Below are 16,767 nucleotides of genomic sequence, written 5' to 3'. Positions count from 1 at the left end.
ATAAAAATATAGCTTATACCAATCAGTAGAATGCTAGAAGCTCACAATTGCATATAAATTCAAGAAGGAAGCGTTTGCTGCTATTGCGGTTTTTAGATTTAAAATATAAGCACATTATCGAGAAAAATACTGTAAAAATAGCAAATTCAACCAGTAATAACATACGCTTGCTCGGTGAGGAGTAACACGAGTATTTTAACTCGAAGTAGATAAAAAATATATAGCACATTATTAAGTACTTGCTAATCAAATATAGAACACTGACATAATCATATTAAATCATACCTAAAAAAATTAAAGAACATATTAGCCCACTAATCTCCAGAATCGGTATCTATGGCAAGACCAAACTTAAATTTAAGAATGGGTGTAGACATATCTTGCTTACATTAAATTTTCTATAGCTCAATAGTAATATTATATATACATATATCTTAGACTAATCAATTTAAAATTGTGGCATATATATTTTTTTTCATATTTGATTAATTTAATATATGTTTTTAATAATTTTTTCATACACAAAGAATATATTCTGTAATTACCATTTATAAAGATAAGGATGAATTACATTTTTTTTAATAAATTTTATATCCTTGTGAAAATGTTATCAGGATTTTCTTTTATCATGAGAAAAATACATTAGTAAGATTCGCTTACATTATGGATGTAGAATTTTTAATGATAAATACATTTTTTATATAATTGGTTTGTCATGCTATAAATATTTTTTTATTTTTATGACTGAAACTTGTACAAACGAAAATTTTCTAAGAATGTAATAAATAAAAACTTTTATTATCAGTTAAAGCATGTATGTGCGTATATGCGATTACAAAACTAATAGTGCATTTATTTTCCTTTGAGTCCACTTCTTAAGTCCGATTTCAAATTGAAGTGGAGCTTTGAACCTTTTGTTCTATAACGTATATAGCTCCACTTTAATAAAATTCCAGCAGCTTAGGCAAATATTTAATAAAATAAAAATTACGCTAATAATAACTAAGCAATATAATAAAATTATTTACAGTCATTAAAAAAATATAAATTGTGTTGAAAATCATACGTCATATTTTAATAAATTAGTCCACCAACGAAGTCTTAAAATTAAATGTATATTTGTAAATGTGTGCATCATAAAGCAACGTATTTTTTTATTTGCTATGCAATTACAACAAGAAATGGCTTTTAAGCCATCCAAAGCAATTTGTCAATATTTATTCGTAAAAAGAGGTGTAATCTAAGACATGTTTATTTGTATTAGACCGCTAACATATGATTAAACTTCCAGCTCAAATTAAAAATCTAAACCTTACTAAAATTATCAAAGTCCGAATTTAGAAAAATCACTTCAATCGTTAAAATTGCAAAACTAGCTTTTTATTTTTATTAAATATGTGATACTAGAGATAAGGGCGTGCGTTCACGCGTTCCGCACGCCCACTTCTTCTCACTCACTCCCGTCACTTAACAAGCGAGCGAGCGAAAGGAAATGTATCTCACCGTACCGCGCCTGGATACTATTTATGAGCTTCATTTAACTTACACATACCGGTAGCCTCAAGGTGACCGAATAATTAGAGCGCGTTATATTACGCTAAAAATAAATATAGTGTAGGATACATATATGAAGGTTTAAATATTGATTTATTATAATAAAATATATACTATTCACAAAAATAAAAACAAAATAGAGCACAATCTATTACTAAACTCATATTAATTAGTTAAAAGCTTTTTCAATCACTGTTCCTTAATGCAATCAAATGATTAAAATTATACTTAACTTTGATTGATTATTAAATTTTACAACCTACATGAATTTAACCACAAAACTTGAATTAAGCTTAAGAAATAATTCCTATTATGCTACTGTATAAAATGTTAAAAATATAAAAACAGACAACGAATGAATATGTTATAAAAACACAGTAAAAATAATTAATTAAGATATAAAGTAGCAAGAACAAAGACGAAACCCTTGTGATTTAAAAGTATTAAAAGTATTTTAGGTATGTCACAGACTTATACCACTTATATACAAATAGCAATGGAATTTGATTAAAAATTTTCGTATGATTATTTTATTAAATAACACCTTTATCGAATAACATGTAAATAAAAATAATTATAAGAATGAAAAAATATAGTGATTACAAAAAAGCAGAATTTTTCTTTGTAATTATAAGCAGCACACCCAATTTCAGAAACAAATTAGAACTGACTTTATATAGTGAATTTATAAATACCAAATAAAATAATTATGCATTTAGTAAAGTATATCTACATTAAAATTTGGATTGACATAAGTTTTTTTTTTAATAATGCTTTTAAGACAAATTTAGAATTAAAATCTGCTATCTTTTTTCATTATTTGTTCTTGGCACTCAATGAATCTTATTTTACATGAAACGACAATCTAATATTGTGCTTGTGATTTTTTTAGAATGATACAGCTACATATATTTTTTTTCTCTGCATCATTATAGTATTATTAAAACATATATATTGTTTCGGTTGTGCTCAAAACGATATTTAAGCAAAATTTATGACGCATTGACAATTAAACACTAAATTAAAAAAAATGCCCTCACTTAACAATTGCCATCAAAAGCAAGATTTTTTACTAGTATAACATAAAAAATAAATACTAATGATATAGATTTAGTGAAAAAATTACAAGATTAAAGTTATACTTTCACCACAGTAGTATTAAAGGTTGTTTAATAAAATATATGGATCTCGAACAACAGCTTTCTAAGAAGCTACAGCTAAACAAAGCACGAGTTAATTCGTAATTTCAGATTACCCTATAATTATTAATTATAGCCTTTGAAAGTCATGAATTATCAGAAACCTTCACAATATAAAAACTTTTTAAGCCTGTTATTCATAAGATTTGAGCTACACGCCAAAAAACAATACGTTGTACTTATCAGATGATCGCCCACAAATGACCACCTGGAAGTTACGCTGTCATTAAGGAATTTATCGGAGGTGAAGTCAAACAATAACACATTTGGTACTAATTTTTTTTTCTTCTTTAAGCAACCTATATCCAAAGAAAATATTTTTGAAATATTTTATAAAAAGAAAATATATTTTTAGTTTTGCATACAAATATACCTCAAAATTTCAATCAAGTAAAAAAAATTTATTATCATTTAAGATGATCTTAGTATTTTGCATACACTGTAGATAATAATATACTACAAGAATATTACGAATCGAAAATCAGCTCACGGTGGCTAGAAATAAATTGGAATTTAGATTAGATTATTTCGTGTCATGGCAAATATTAATATTTTAACACCTCTATTTATAATGAGTACAAACATTTGCAATTTTATTTAAATATTTATTACATATAAATATATTATTATACAAAAAATATTTTTTTGCTTTTAGTCGGTATTCAAATTATATTTAATATTTTGCGATTCTCTTCGGGTGACATTTATTAACTCCCACTATCGAAACACAGCTCGTTACACCGATTTAGAAACTGTATTTTCTGAAACGTGACTCAGATGCGGCATTTCGTCCTGCTTCTCATGTCGATTTGTGGACTCCCACCCTCACCAACAGCCTGTTGATGAGACTCCCCACACTACTGCAATACTCCTCACACCCACAATCGCCCACATTTTAATTCAAGTCTTGCTTTGCGAGCATTCCTTTGGGGTACGATACAAAAATCCTGCATTTGAGTCTTTGTGAACTTTTGAGATTATGAATATAAGAAAAAGAAATACTATAGAAAACGATTAATAGCGTAAAATAACTAATATCATCATGCATTAATTCAGTATCAGATGCAATGTTATATCGTCTAACCACCAAACAAGACTTTTAAAAACCTAACCTATCAACATTTTCATACTAACAATATTGCGGCTTACTTTGATCTCGGCATTTAAAAAGCAAATTTAAGTATAGTACACTTAACCAACACAATATCTAATATCGATGGCGTCATGCGGCTGGTGATTTTGTCGTGTAGAGTAAATTGTTCCGGATCGACTTGCGTCGGAACACTTCCAGTGCACGTGTCTATCATTAAAAATTTCCAAATAAAATGAACGTACCTCTATATCTAAACACAGCATCGCAATCGCACCGAATTAGTTTATATTATATATTGGGAAACTAAACATGTGATAGATATATATATATATATATATATATATATATATATATATATATATATATATATATATATATATATATATATATATATATATATATATATATATATATATATATATATATATATATTCAGATAGTTTTAACTGTAAATATTAATATAATATTTATCATTATCATGATAAAGACATTTTCTGGATTATAAATTTACAAATCATATTTTAATTTTATATATGATAAAACCATTGAAACATAAGTACAGTTCAAATAATCGCCGGGTTCACCTTAACGTAGAAGTTTAAAGGATTAAGCATAACACGTGCATTCATGATTACTATCGAAACAGCCATTTGTGATTTGTTCTAGCAGCCAACAGAAATCTATATAATAATAAAAAAAAAACTACTCAACGTCCACCCTTTTGTAATTAGCAATAAAATGTGCGTATAACAAAATTTCCCAAAAAAATACTTTGCAACATGAAGATCAGGACATTATATCTATTTAAATATAAGCGACCATTAATTTATTGCCATAATTGGTTTAGGTTATTATTTCTAATCCGTAATAAGATACACTCGATCACGAGTGTCAAGTATCTTAGAAAGCTTAACATATACTAAATAACAAAACCCGTATCGAATGTTCAATTAAATATTGAGTGTTTCATTAACGCCATTGATTGAGGACCTACAACGTAGACGCGTATCCTTCTACGCCCATCATCACGCGCATGCGCCAAAGCAAATTAACATTCTGATCGCATAACACCGGTCTTTAGTCCCACAAATTGCGCTTGGCATGTTACAGAGAGTCGCCCGGGAGCTTACCGCGAAGCCATCGCTATGGCTACGGCGTTGCTATGGCAACCAGCAACAGGGCGTTGTTGTGCCGCGTTTCAACACCCCGTCCCACACCATCTGTTTTTGTTTGGCGAAAACGTAAATATAATAATAACGCGGAGTAGCACCCTCGACTCCTACGCGAAAAATGAAAAATGCTTTTTGCTCTCATTTTTTTGGGTGCGCGGAAATAATAGTGTCAATTCGTACACTTGACAAGCAAAGCGATTGCTACAAATAAAAATATGTATTGCGGTTAACCCTTTCGAGTGGGTAGAGGCTTATCTGAGCAAACTATAATATATAATAACTAGAATAATCCGTGTTATTCAATAGAATATGTAGTGTGTGTGTAACGATAGTATTATCTAGAATGGAGAGATTATGTAGTTGTACTGCTTATTAGCTATATATGTATGTATGTATAATACACAGATATGCTTAGAGTCTGCGCATCATATAATACTATTCCATTTAGTAAAGATGTGATCATCCAGTTAAACTACTTTTTACTTTTACTTTAAATTACGCTCCTATTCTGTTAAAATATTATTGCACATAGATACCAACTATCGAATTTAGTATACACTATTTTAGGAAATATAAATAAAAACTTATTAAGAAAAAATAATATTAGAAAGTCCACAGCTGCATATTATTAACTCAGAAATATGAGTAATATTTGTAATTGCGGCATACACAAAATGTTTTTTTCTTATGATTTTTTGGTTTTATTGCTATTATATTATATTAACATAATTATTTTTAATATTTTCTTTACATAATATATTATATAATATATACTATAAAGATAAAAAAATGAATATTACAAAATACAAAAGAGCACCGTTAGGTTGTTTCTATTTAATTATGTAGTGGTACGTCAAAAAAATTACTACATGCGTTGTTAAAATACACGCAGAGAGCACAAAGTGCTCATTAGGTTGCAAATCACTCACAATGAATCTGCAACATTTTTAAATTTCTATCATGAATGGGAGATATACCTTAGAAATAATATTAATATATTTTACTAGACTTACGGAAAATTATTATAAAGGTGATCGAAATGTGATGCAAATATAAATAATAATAAATGCATATTGTTTGATAAAAAATCAAAAACAAAATTGTATAATAAAAATGTATCGCATCGTCGCAAGATGGCGTGCATTATAATTACTAAGATTATGATATTATAGTAAAAACATTATCTTAAAAAATCTTTAAGAATCCATTGTCATATATTGTTTTTATAGAAGTCAAAACATTACGATGTACCCAATTTTTACAGTAAGCTTACTTACTATTTTTATATTAATATTAAAAAAAGTATAGCGTTTCTCCAAAAATTTTATTAGGCATTGTGTGGAGATTTTTCTTTAGTGACATTTAATTCACAATTGCCCAAAATAAATTAAATATATTTTGAATATTACAAAAACAAATTTTCATTATTTTTGTTTTGTAATTTTGTTCACATTAAAATGCTTATTAATAATTAATAGTGTAATAAAATAGTTTTATTATTGCATATTAAAAAAAAATATGTTATCTGCAATGTAGCAGACCATCTGTTCTATTTCAGATAATAAATATACATGTTACAACATAGTTGGGTAAAGAACTTATAGATCTCTTATCATTGAGATTACTTTATCTATATAACTTTTAAAATTGATGTTACCAATGGAAATAAAATTAATAAAAAATAAACAATACAAATAAATTTAATTCAGTAATGCGTCTATCAACTGCGAGTACCTAGATGAGAATAAATTAATAGTATCTGACTTTATATAGCTATGGTTATTGGAGATTTATTCAATACTGTTGTTCTTAAATTTGCTACTTAAGTGGCACACAAAAATAAATTGTGTATATTCCAGTGATGGGACAATTAATCGGAATCAGAAACATCGGATTTTTTGATTACGTTAAAATCTCTGCCTAAAATTACGAAACGTTATTATAAAATTATTTATTAGGGCATCTTTTGGACAAGTAATAATGAGATGAAAATTTTTAATTAATTATAAATTAATTAGGAAATTATTCTAGAGTAATATCGTCGAACAGCGCAACTTTTTTAATATTTATGTTTAATGTTTTAATTACGAAAATGCGCAAAATATTTTTATAGTAATATTGTAGAATATATTTTTTTATTAAAACATGATATGTATGAATTACATAATGATAATTGCGAAATGAATAATAATTATTTAACCAATAGATTATAATCATAATAGTTTTGTAAGATACAACATTATTATGTTTGTTCTAAATAATACTTTTCAAATTAAGTTATTCGTAATAATTATAATATACATTGTTTTGTTTGATTTTTATATTTATTTTTTAATATAATATTCACTCTATAATTTTTCTTTTGTTGTCTAATTATAATATACTGTTTAAATACATTGCCCTTTTAATAAATAAATATATATGCTTATTTTAATGTGGAGACATCAGTCGGCGTTTATCAAAAGCTTAGAAATAATATTATCTAAATGAAAATTTATATTACATTTTCCGTAGCACAAATGAAGCCAAGTTCTGAACCAATTTAGTTCGGAAAATCTCCAACAGGCGCGTTATGTAGCTATAATATAATGTTAATACTACTTAATAAATAATATATTAAATAAATAAATACGTGTATTCAGTGAATAGGATTGCTAATTTAATACTACTGAATACACTCGCAAAGCAAATAACGTATTTCTGTTCCTTGTACTGGAAAATTACATGTAATCTCGAGCTTCGTGATCCTTCGTGACACGTTCGTCGTTCGCAAACAACATTTTTTATTTAGGCCAGGGGTCGCCAACTCCGAGGACGATACTTTAAGCGAGGTTTCATCTCGGCGGCCAATAACAGCAATTATATCGCAAACTTGTTCTTGTCGCTCGGGACGAAACTTATCTCATTACAACCTCGAACAGCTACAAGTTTCCAGAGAATTTTTCGACAAACTTTATACAGAGATATCATGTAAGAGATGTGTATCGCGTGGCCATGATCGCGGACCGTGCATTTTTTACCGCTGGACGACTCCCGCGAGTGCAACCCCTGTCTCTTGTTTCTATGGTAATCCTATTTCATCTCCATTCTAAAAATACACACCGCATACACTATGAATGTAGATATTGATTCTGCAAATTTAAAGTGATACTTGACACACAAATCGCCACAAGCGGGTTTTCGAAAGCTCGCTAATAGATTCCTAAATATGATAAGTTTGATTCGATGGAGAATTTTTTAATTCAAAGCATTTTCATAATACTTTTTTTAATCTCAACGAAGCGATCATTGAGTCGTTTGTTTTTATCTTTCGTGTCGTTTAAATCTATCAAGTTCAAGGGCTCTCTTTGTTGAGAATTTAAAATGAAAGAATAAGCAGATTTAATTATCTTTTCTTAAGACAGTGAAAGGCTTATTAATAGTACAAAAAAACATTATTAATATGCCTGCTTGATAATATATAATTATAATTAATTATTACTTAGAACCAAGAAAGTCACAAAGATTATAATAAATTTACTTTTAAATATTTTATAACCTTAGTATTTTTAATATTATATAATATAAGACTGTGTATTATGTGTTTGCTTTTAAACTACAATACATATTTATTCTAACAATAAATTATTATTTTGATGACTTAATACGAACATAACAAAACAGTTTGAAAACGGCTTGTTTCAGAGCTGTTCTAAAATCAACACAATAATATTATATATTGTATTGTATTACAGAATATAACTATAATGAGCGTTTATATGTTTTTAAGAATCATGACACGTGTACTATGACAATATTATTTTTAATGCATCTTATTTTTTTTGTATGTCATCCTAAACAAAATTTATAATTTCATCACCATCATAATCGATTAAAGATCAGACAATTTTTTCCTTTCTATTTTCAACTTCACTTTAAAACATATTATTAGTTATAATTTAATGAAAGTATAAATGTTATTATTTAAAATATTCCCAGAAATATTTTGTTACGTATTCAAGATCAGAGAATACATAAAAGAATGTCTTAAGAATAAGATAAAACTGTGCTCAAGTGATTTTATTAAAAATATTTTTGCTTTTGCTTTTTTAATTTTATTTAAAAATACTATAAGATTATTTTATTTTTTATTTTATTTTTATTTTTTAGATTAAATTAAGACCATCGTGGCCTAACAGGTTACCCCAATGCGCCACGATGGTCGAAAGCAAATTATAAAACATAAAAAAACGTATATATATAAATAAATATAACAATACTTAAACATAACAAAAAAAATTATAAAATATTAAAATTAAAAGATATAAACCGGATCAGATCCTCGTAGCTAACATTAAACAAATCAATTTTCAATGCCAGCGTATTAAGGAGCCGTATGGCCACAGCTATAGGCGAGTCGGCAAGTGCGGATGTCCTAGCCCTAACTGCCATCAAAAGAGGTCTCGATCGTGATTCTCGAAAATGTTCCGGAACCCAAAACTGGAATTCCTCGAAAATAGCTGGATTGTCGACAGCACCTTTTAGTAGTTTGAAAAAATGCATAGCGACATACAGCTTTCTGCGAGAATTCAGCGAATCATATCCCAACGCTCCTAAAAGAAAGGCGCTGGGATATAAGAACAGATAATAACCAAATGTCCTTTTGTAAAGGTATCTTAAATACCTTTTTTGAATTTTTTCTACTAAAAGGGAATATTTGGCTATTCGGGGATTCCAAATTATAGATCCCGATTCAAGAATGCTACGAACTAAGGTGTCATAGAGGATGCGAATAACTGACGGATCGTCAAAGTGAAAGGCATTCCTCATAACAAAGCCGAGCATCTTGGAAGATTTATCACAGACGTCGTGTATGTGTAGAGAGAACCTCCATTTGCTCTCGAAAGTGATTCCGAGATCTTTAATGGAAGTTTCTCTAGTCAAAATGTTACCACCGAGATGGTAGAAATAAGCTGATGGCGAACGGGATCGAGAAAATGACACAGTATGGCACTTTCCGACACTAAAGGGCAGACGGTTAACGGAAGCCCATCTCCACAGAGAGTCTAAATCACATTGTAGAGAGAAGGAGTCCGCAACAGATCGAATGCATTTATATAATTTTAAATCATCTGCGTACAGAAGAAAACTTGAATTTTTAATTGCTGTATTTATGTCATTAATAAATAACACAAAAAGCAGAGGTCCCAAATTGGATCCTTGAGGAACCCCCGAAGGGGTAAAATATTCTTTTGACAATCGGCCACCATAGGTTACAAACTGTCTACGATTGCTTAAATAACTCGAAAATAACCGAGTTAAATTATCTGAGCAACCGAGGTTCGACAATTTTTTTAATAATAACGTATGACAAACTTTGTCAAAGGCTTTCTCAAAATCTGTATACACGACGTCTACTTGAATTCCGGCATCGAGAGAAGTTGTCACCGTTTTGGTGAACGACAGAAGATTAGTAACAGTGGAACGGGCAGGACAACGTATGAACGTAAGACTAGATATGTCACAAAAACTCACAGAAACCCAGATTACAATTAGCTCTATTAGCTCAATAAACAAAATAAATAACAAATAGGTTAAATACAAAAATAAATGTATTTTGCTTAAAAAGAACAATGCAAGTATCTATTTTTGTATCTAAATCTCTAATTGTTAATAATAGTCATTACAGAAAAAGTATTTTTGGAAAAATATCAGTCGAAAACAATAAATCTGTCTCCACCCTAAAGCATCGCATTAGCCAGATGGTTAATAGTAGGATAAAAGAAAGCATTCCTTCTGATCCACTCTCCTGAAGTGCATATTAGCGCAGGCGTACTTATGACACTTTTATTAAAAACTTTTTTTAAGAACTTTTTATATGGAAGTTAATACTTGTATTATGCTTTAGATGTGGGACCAAAAGAGTGATGAACTGAACTTGCAATAATCACATCTACGCGGAATACCGACCAAGATGATTGAAAAAGCAGCCGTTTTTACTTCATGACAAAACTTGATCCAGTTTTAAATTTTAAATCTAAGAATACAGCCCTATATTCGAGACGACTTAATCGTAATTAAATTTAAAAGTATTATACTTAATACTAAATATAAATAGTATTATAAAAATTTTATATGTTATAAATATTAGCACTATTCATTATTAAATATTTGTATAATTCTATAACATTGGAATTAAATAAATAGGTCTACTTTAAAAAATCCTTTAACAAAATTTACGCACAGACGAGTGAATATAAATATTACGATATTAAGTTAGTTTCATTTGCGACAATGAAAAATACAAACAACGCAATTTTTGACATGCAAAATACAAAAAAAATGTTTCAAACGTCTGAAACTTATATTACGATATTAAGTCATAAACATCAACAGGTCAAATTGTATTTTTTTTTTTGTTAAAGACAAGTCACACAAGTGTTCTTAAATGAAGAAATTATAGCAAAAAAACATTTTTATCACATATATTTTGTCTAGCACAATTCGGTGACATTTTGTTTGTTGCTCGAAATGCATTACAAAATGCATTCAATACATCATAATGTCAAAGAGATCTTTAACTTAGTTTCATCACGTTAATACGAATTTTGATCAAGAGAGTCTGGCCCAACTTAAGACCATCGAATATCGCAGAAGCTACCGCTTCTCTCTTCACATCCAGGTTGACGTCCGGAATCCAGGGTTAAGCCCGCTTCAGAGGCGACTAAAGCCTTCGGAAGCACACAGAGGGAAAACATATACAAACATATGTATATTTGGTAGATTTTAATAAAATATATATAATGTGATAGTTTTGTTTTTATATATTATTTTATATGACTTTATATTTATGTTCGAGTATATTTTTAAATTACGCAAGCCATAGATGTGTTCTTTTTGACTAACTATGAATATAAAAATTGAAATTTTAATAAATGTAAGCTATAGTATCGTTTTATAGTACATGTCTTATATCAAAGGGTTTCAAAGAGTTAATAATAATAAGCCATTTTTACTAAAAAGTTACTCTTATACAATTTAATTATTATCTTAATTATATTATACATCGTTTTCTTTGATTTTCTTTCAAGCAATGAAAATGCGATAATTGAAGCAAGTCTGTTAAAGATGTTCTTAACAAATTAAACACCTCCTGGATAATTGGTTTTATTGGTTGAATTTCCGCCTTGGAAGCAATGAAAAGTAACGGCTCTTATAACTCCGACGCGCATAAGAGTTCAAGGGTTAAGCCTGATTGATTTTTAATGTTTCTTTCTATAGGGGTTGGCTCTATCTGTTCGCGATTGTGTTACCGTGACTAGTGAAAATCGATCAGGTGAAAGCAATACAAAAGGGAAGAAATCGAAGGCCGCAGCATCCTTAGACGTTAAGCCATTTAGAAAAATAGTAAAAGATGCGCTAAAATATTTCTCACAAATAATTTATACAATAATTTATTTTCGTTTATCAGTCTCAGATGTAATTCAGACAAACCGACCGCAAAGAAATTGTTTCTCAATTTGGTTGGTTAGTTTGCACAACCGAAGTACGTCGAGTGGATGGGATAAGAGTGCTACATCCGTCATTGGCCAGAAACTAATTAAGGCAGGGAATGGACGAGTTTATTTGCATCTACCACTCTTGACATCTACCACTCTTGACATATCAAAAAGTTTTACGATGAATTTAATATAATTTACCGAGAAAGGTTTCGAAATTAATGCATAGCAATTACACATTTTTTTAATATAAATCAGATATATTCTCTGATTTATATTAGTTTGTATATCACTTGGTAAAAATATCTGAACAATAGATACGGTCGGTGCCATATATAAAGCAACACGGCGCACAATGCGAATGGCAGACAAAAATCAAGGGTTTAAATAGTTTAAAATAGTTTTTAATCATTGCACTTAAATATTTCAACTCGATTTTTATCGCGAATAGTCGAATTAGAAGCCAGACGTTGGTCTTAAGTCCAGACAAAAACGTTTTTAGCTGTCATCACATTTATTTATTTATTTTCTACGATTTTTCCAATAAACTTGTATAAAGAAACTTATATTTTGAAACTCAGAACCTATACTGGAAGTACTCTTTATCCTCTGTTTCATGTCTAAAAATAGTTCTAATCATTGGTGAGTCTCTTAGTACATGTAACTTTTAAAATATACATTTAAAGTTACAAGTATTTTATTTTTATTACATTTTTAATTAGACAATAACAAATAGTATGTTTCTGTCCTGAATTATCGCATTAGCCGGACGATCAATACTAAAAGAGCTAAAAGCCTTTTAATTTTATGAGCATAATAAGATCAAGTACAGCATACTCAATTTACTTTTGCTAGAAACTTCATCCAAAACCACAAATTTTCGACTTGCTTCGACTTGCACTTGGATTATACACAATGTTATTAAAATATGATTGCTATCCTTATTGATATTACTACAGACGAACTGATATGAGAGTACTAGTCAAAGTATATTCAAACCGAATTTCGCTAGTGAGATAGATGAAGTACTGAAATAAGGTAAGAGATAAAAACCATTGATGGTTGGAAATTATCCCTAATCGTCCAAGTGAACGATTGTTCCTGTGTAAAACAATTCTAGTGTTAAGAGTGTTGGGTCGCATACGGCCCGTGGGCCGCAGATTTAGTATGAGCTCTAAATAGTGAGCATGAAGCAGCAGCAATATAACCTATCTCATAAATCTTTTAGCTATGGAACACGACATATTCTGCAATGCAGACTATAAATCGTTGAGTCGCTGAATCTCTACTATATTTTATGTAATGTCACAGAATTTTTACTTACTTAGACACTAGGAGATTTAAAATATTTCCTTCCACGGTCTATTAGACACCAAGTAATTAATGATGAGGATACTAAGGCAACTTTATCACTATATTTTAAAATACTTCAAAAACCATTCTCTACTTTTACGTATGGCGTCAAAGTAAAGCGTGACAAAGAATTACATTTGTGATGTGTTTTTATAAAACGCTACGAATAGTGTAAATAACAAGTAAAGTACTTTACATGTTTTATTTTTATGACTCACCTTGTGTATCAAGCTTAAATTAAAAGCCAAATGTATAAAACATATAAAGTAATAAACTTTGAGCTCGAAAACTTTAAAAAAAATATTTATGAAATCCAATTTACCTTTTTTACATACCAATTACAATTCTTACGCTTATAAAGTATTAAAAAATGAAGTTTATACTTTTTATCATAATATACAAGTGTAGTATTATAAGAGTTTCATATAGTTATGTCAGGTATTTCATTTATTTCAGACGATGCTCGAATATCTCGCCCGCGGCTAAGGTCAGACAATACGAGCAGAAAAGTTTCCGCCCTTATTAAGGCATGTGGGGTTTATGGTTTCAGCTTAAATAACCTTTTTTAACGCATAATTTTTATTTAAATTATTCGCCCTATTTTTCTTCTTTAAATAAAACCAATTTAACGTTCTTTGACTCAACAACACTAAAATTAAACGCCTTAAATTTATAGCCACGACGTCTATCGACTGAACGACTAATTAAAAGTAGGGGAAAATGTCCGCAATTTACGACTTTCCAATAACGACCAATGGTTATGCAATTAAAACAACGCATATAGCTGAAAGTGTCAGAACCGTGTAAAGTCTGGCTTTTTCGTCACAACATAGGCGCGATATAACAAATATAAAGACTTGTCATATAAAAGTATTACGTTTACTTCATAAATATATATGATAAAGAGTAGCCATTTTAAGTTACTGTAGCAAATGCTTTTTTATTGAAATAAAAATCTGTAATTGTTGCGTTCAAATAAACATTGCTCGGAACAACGTTCCGTTGAGCTAATGCAGAGTGAGAAGATGGTAGAGCGATTAGCGTATCTTTTTTACATTGCCGAAAAGTCAAAAACAAATATTTACATAGAAATTATTGTTTATAATTTATATAAAAACAGTTAAATATATTAGGAATTTACTTATTATATTAATTTCGTGGGTCACATAAAATACAGTTGCGTACCACTAGTTGTGCAGTTTATGAAAATATGACCTCAACAAAATAATTGACGAAATTGATATTTGGATTAAAAAATATTAATTAGGTACAACTAGCTGCGGTACTTCGCGATAGTGAGTGACCGACAGTTATTAGATTAAAATAAATAGTAAGATTAAAAAAATAATGTCGCAAAAAATAAGTTGCATAGTGTAAAAAACCCTTTTATTCCCTTCTGTCGTTTTTACTAAAGCCAGAAATAATACTACACTTTTTATTACTCGATAAATGGTAATAAAAAGTTGTAAAAATAAATCACGGAAAAATAGTACAAAATTAAATATTTTTAAATACTAAATCTTAATTGTGACAACTTTTAGCATTAAAAAAATATTTTAACGCGCATATGAGGGCGTGCCTCGGTGCCAAGTTAAAGAGTCAAAATGATATAATGTGAGATACAATTTTTTTCGCTTTGTCGCGTGCTAGGTGACGAAAGTGAATGAGAAAGAGTGGGCGTGCAGAACGTATGTAACGCATGCCCTTATCTCTCACTCACTCTCATCACTTAACACGCTAGCGAGCGAAAGAGAATGTATCTCACCGTACGCGCCTGAATATAACATGAAAAACTGATTAAATATCTGGACTTATATCTTTTTTTATAGCTATTTATTGTATTCGATTACGGTCGTTAAATAATGAATATCAATTATTTTAGTAAACTCGACAATACTATTGAAACCTAACCTAACTTAACAAATCAGCATTGTCATAATCAAAGACTGTCTTATGGATAACCTTAGCCTCACCCTATTGTGTAAAAAAACACAGGAATCTGATAAATGAAATATGATTTTGCGTATAAGTTCTATGTATGTATGTGTGATAAGTTCTCAAATATAAACAAAACGACATAAATACTATTATAAAGTTGACAAGGCAACTCGTTTTCTTTACCTACATAACATAATTTTTTTTATTCGATTGAACATTTTACAGTACTTTCATTATCCGTAGCACTTACACTAAAAGCATTGTTAAGTTAACTAGTATATAGACTAATTTTAAACTCAATTCAAAATAAAACTGAATTTAATGCTTCTAAAATACAGACTGAATAATTATTTCAATATACTTTATATATATTCCGCATATTTGAAGTGATGGTTCAACTTGATAGCTTTCACATAATTGACAAAGTATAGAATGAAACGTCTTTGCGTATTCATTACATCTTCCTCGAGAATAATGATATTTTAATTGTGTTTGTCATGAATTTGCTGAATACACTTAATCAATATTTAAATATTCTCACTACCAATCGCACGCCCCTCGATATACACATCAAAAAAAACTAAAACCGATTATTCTTCGCTCTCGATTTCGCATCGATCAGGCTTCTCTCTAATTAATTCAGAGCGAACCACACCAGAACCCCGTCCAGTACCCTAATAATAGATTTCCATCGATTTGCGGGGATCCCGCCGCCCAAATCAGCTGTTACCTAGGCTTGGGTTTCGAGAACTTGCCGCAAATTAACGCTCAAACATCCTCAAAACCCAATTCCCTCAGCACACTCTGCCTCGATAATCGTGTCAAGTTAGTACATACTAGGATAATTGAATGAAAGTCGCACAATGGACCAGGTGAGCGTTTCAACGGCGCTATCGTTCTTTTTGCTTAGGTTGCGGCACTCGAGGGGCACTGTGCGGTCGTTTTGAAGCACGTTGCTTCATATTTGCGGTTTTGCAGAG

The 16,767-nt window shown here is 29.7% G+C and overlaps 1 protein-coding gene across 3 annotated transcripts in view; it reads right to left on the bottom strand.

Moving 5' to 3' along the window:
* LOC148231529 (inactive dipeptidyl peptidase 10) overlaps positions 1 to 16,767 on the bottom strand; it is a 349,615-nt gene that overhangs the window by 192,994 nt on the left and 139,854 nt on the right. The gene's annotated exons all lie outside the window — the stretch shown is intronic.

This window comes from Plectrocnemia conspersa, unplaced genomic scaffold (assembly GCF_051122295.1).
Source record: "Plectrocnemia conspersa isolate PC_06_02 unplaced genomic scaffold, ASM5112229v1 ptg000009l, whole genome shotgun sequence".
Lineage (NCBI taxonomy): Eukaryota > Metazoa > Arthropoda > Insecta > Trichoptera > Polycentropodidae > Plectrocnemia > Plectrocnemia conspersa.
This window is presented reverse-complemented; position numbering and strand designations above follow the sequence as displayed.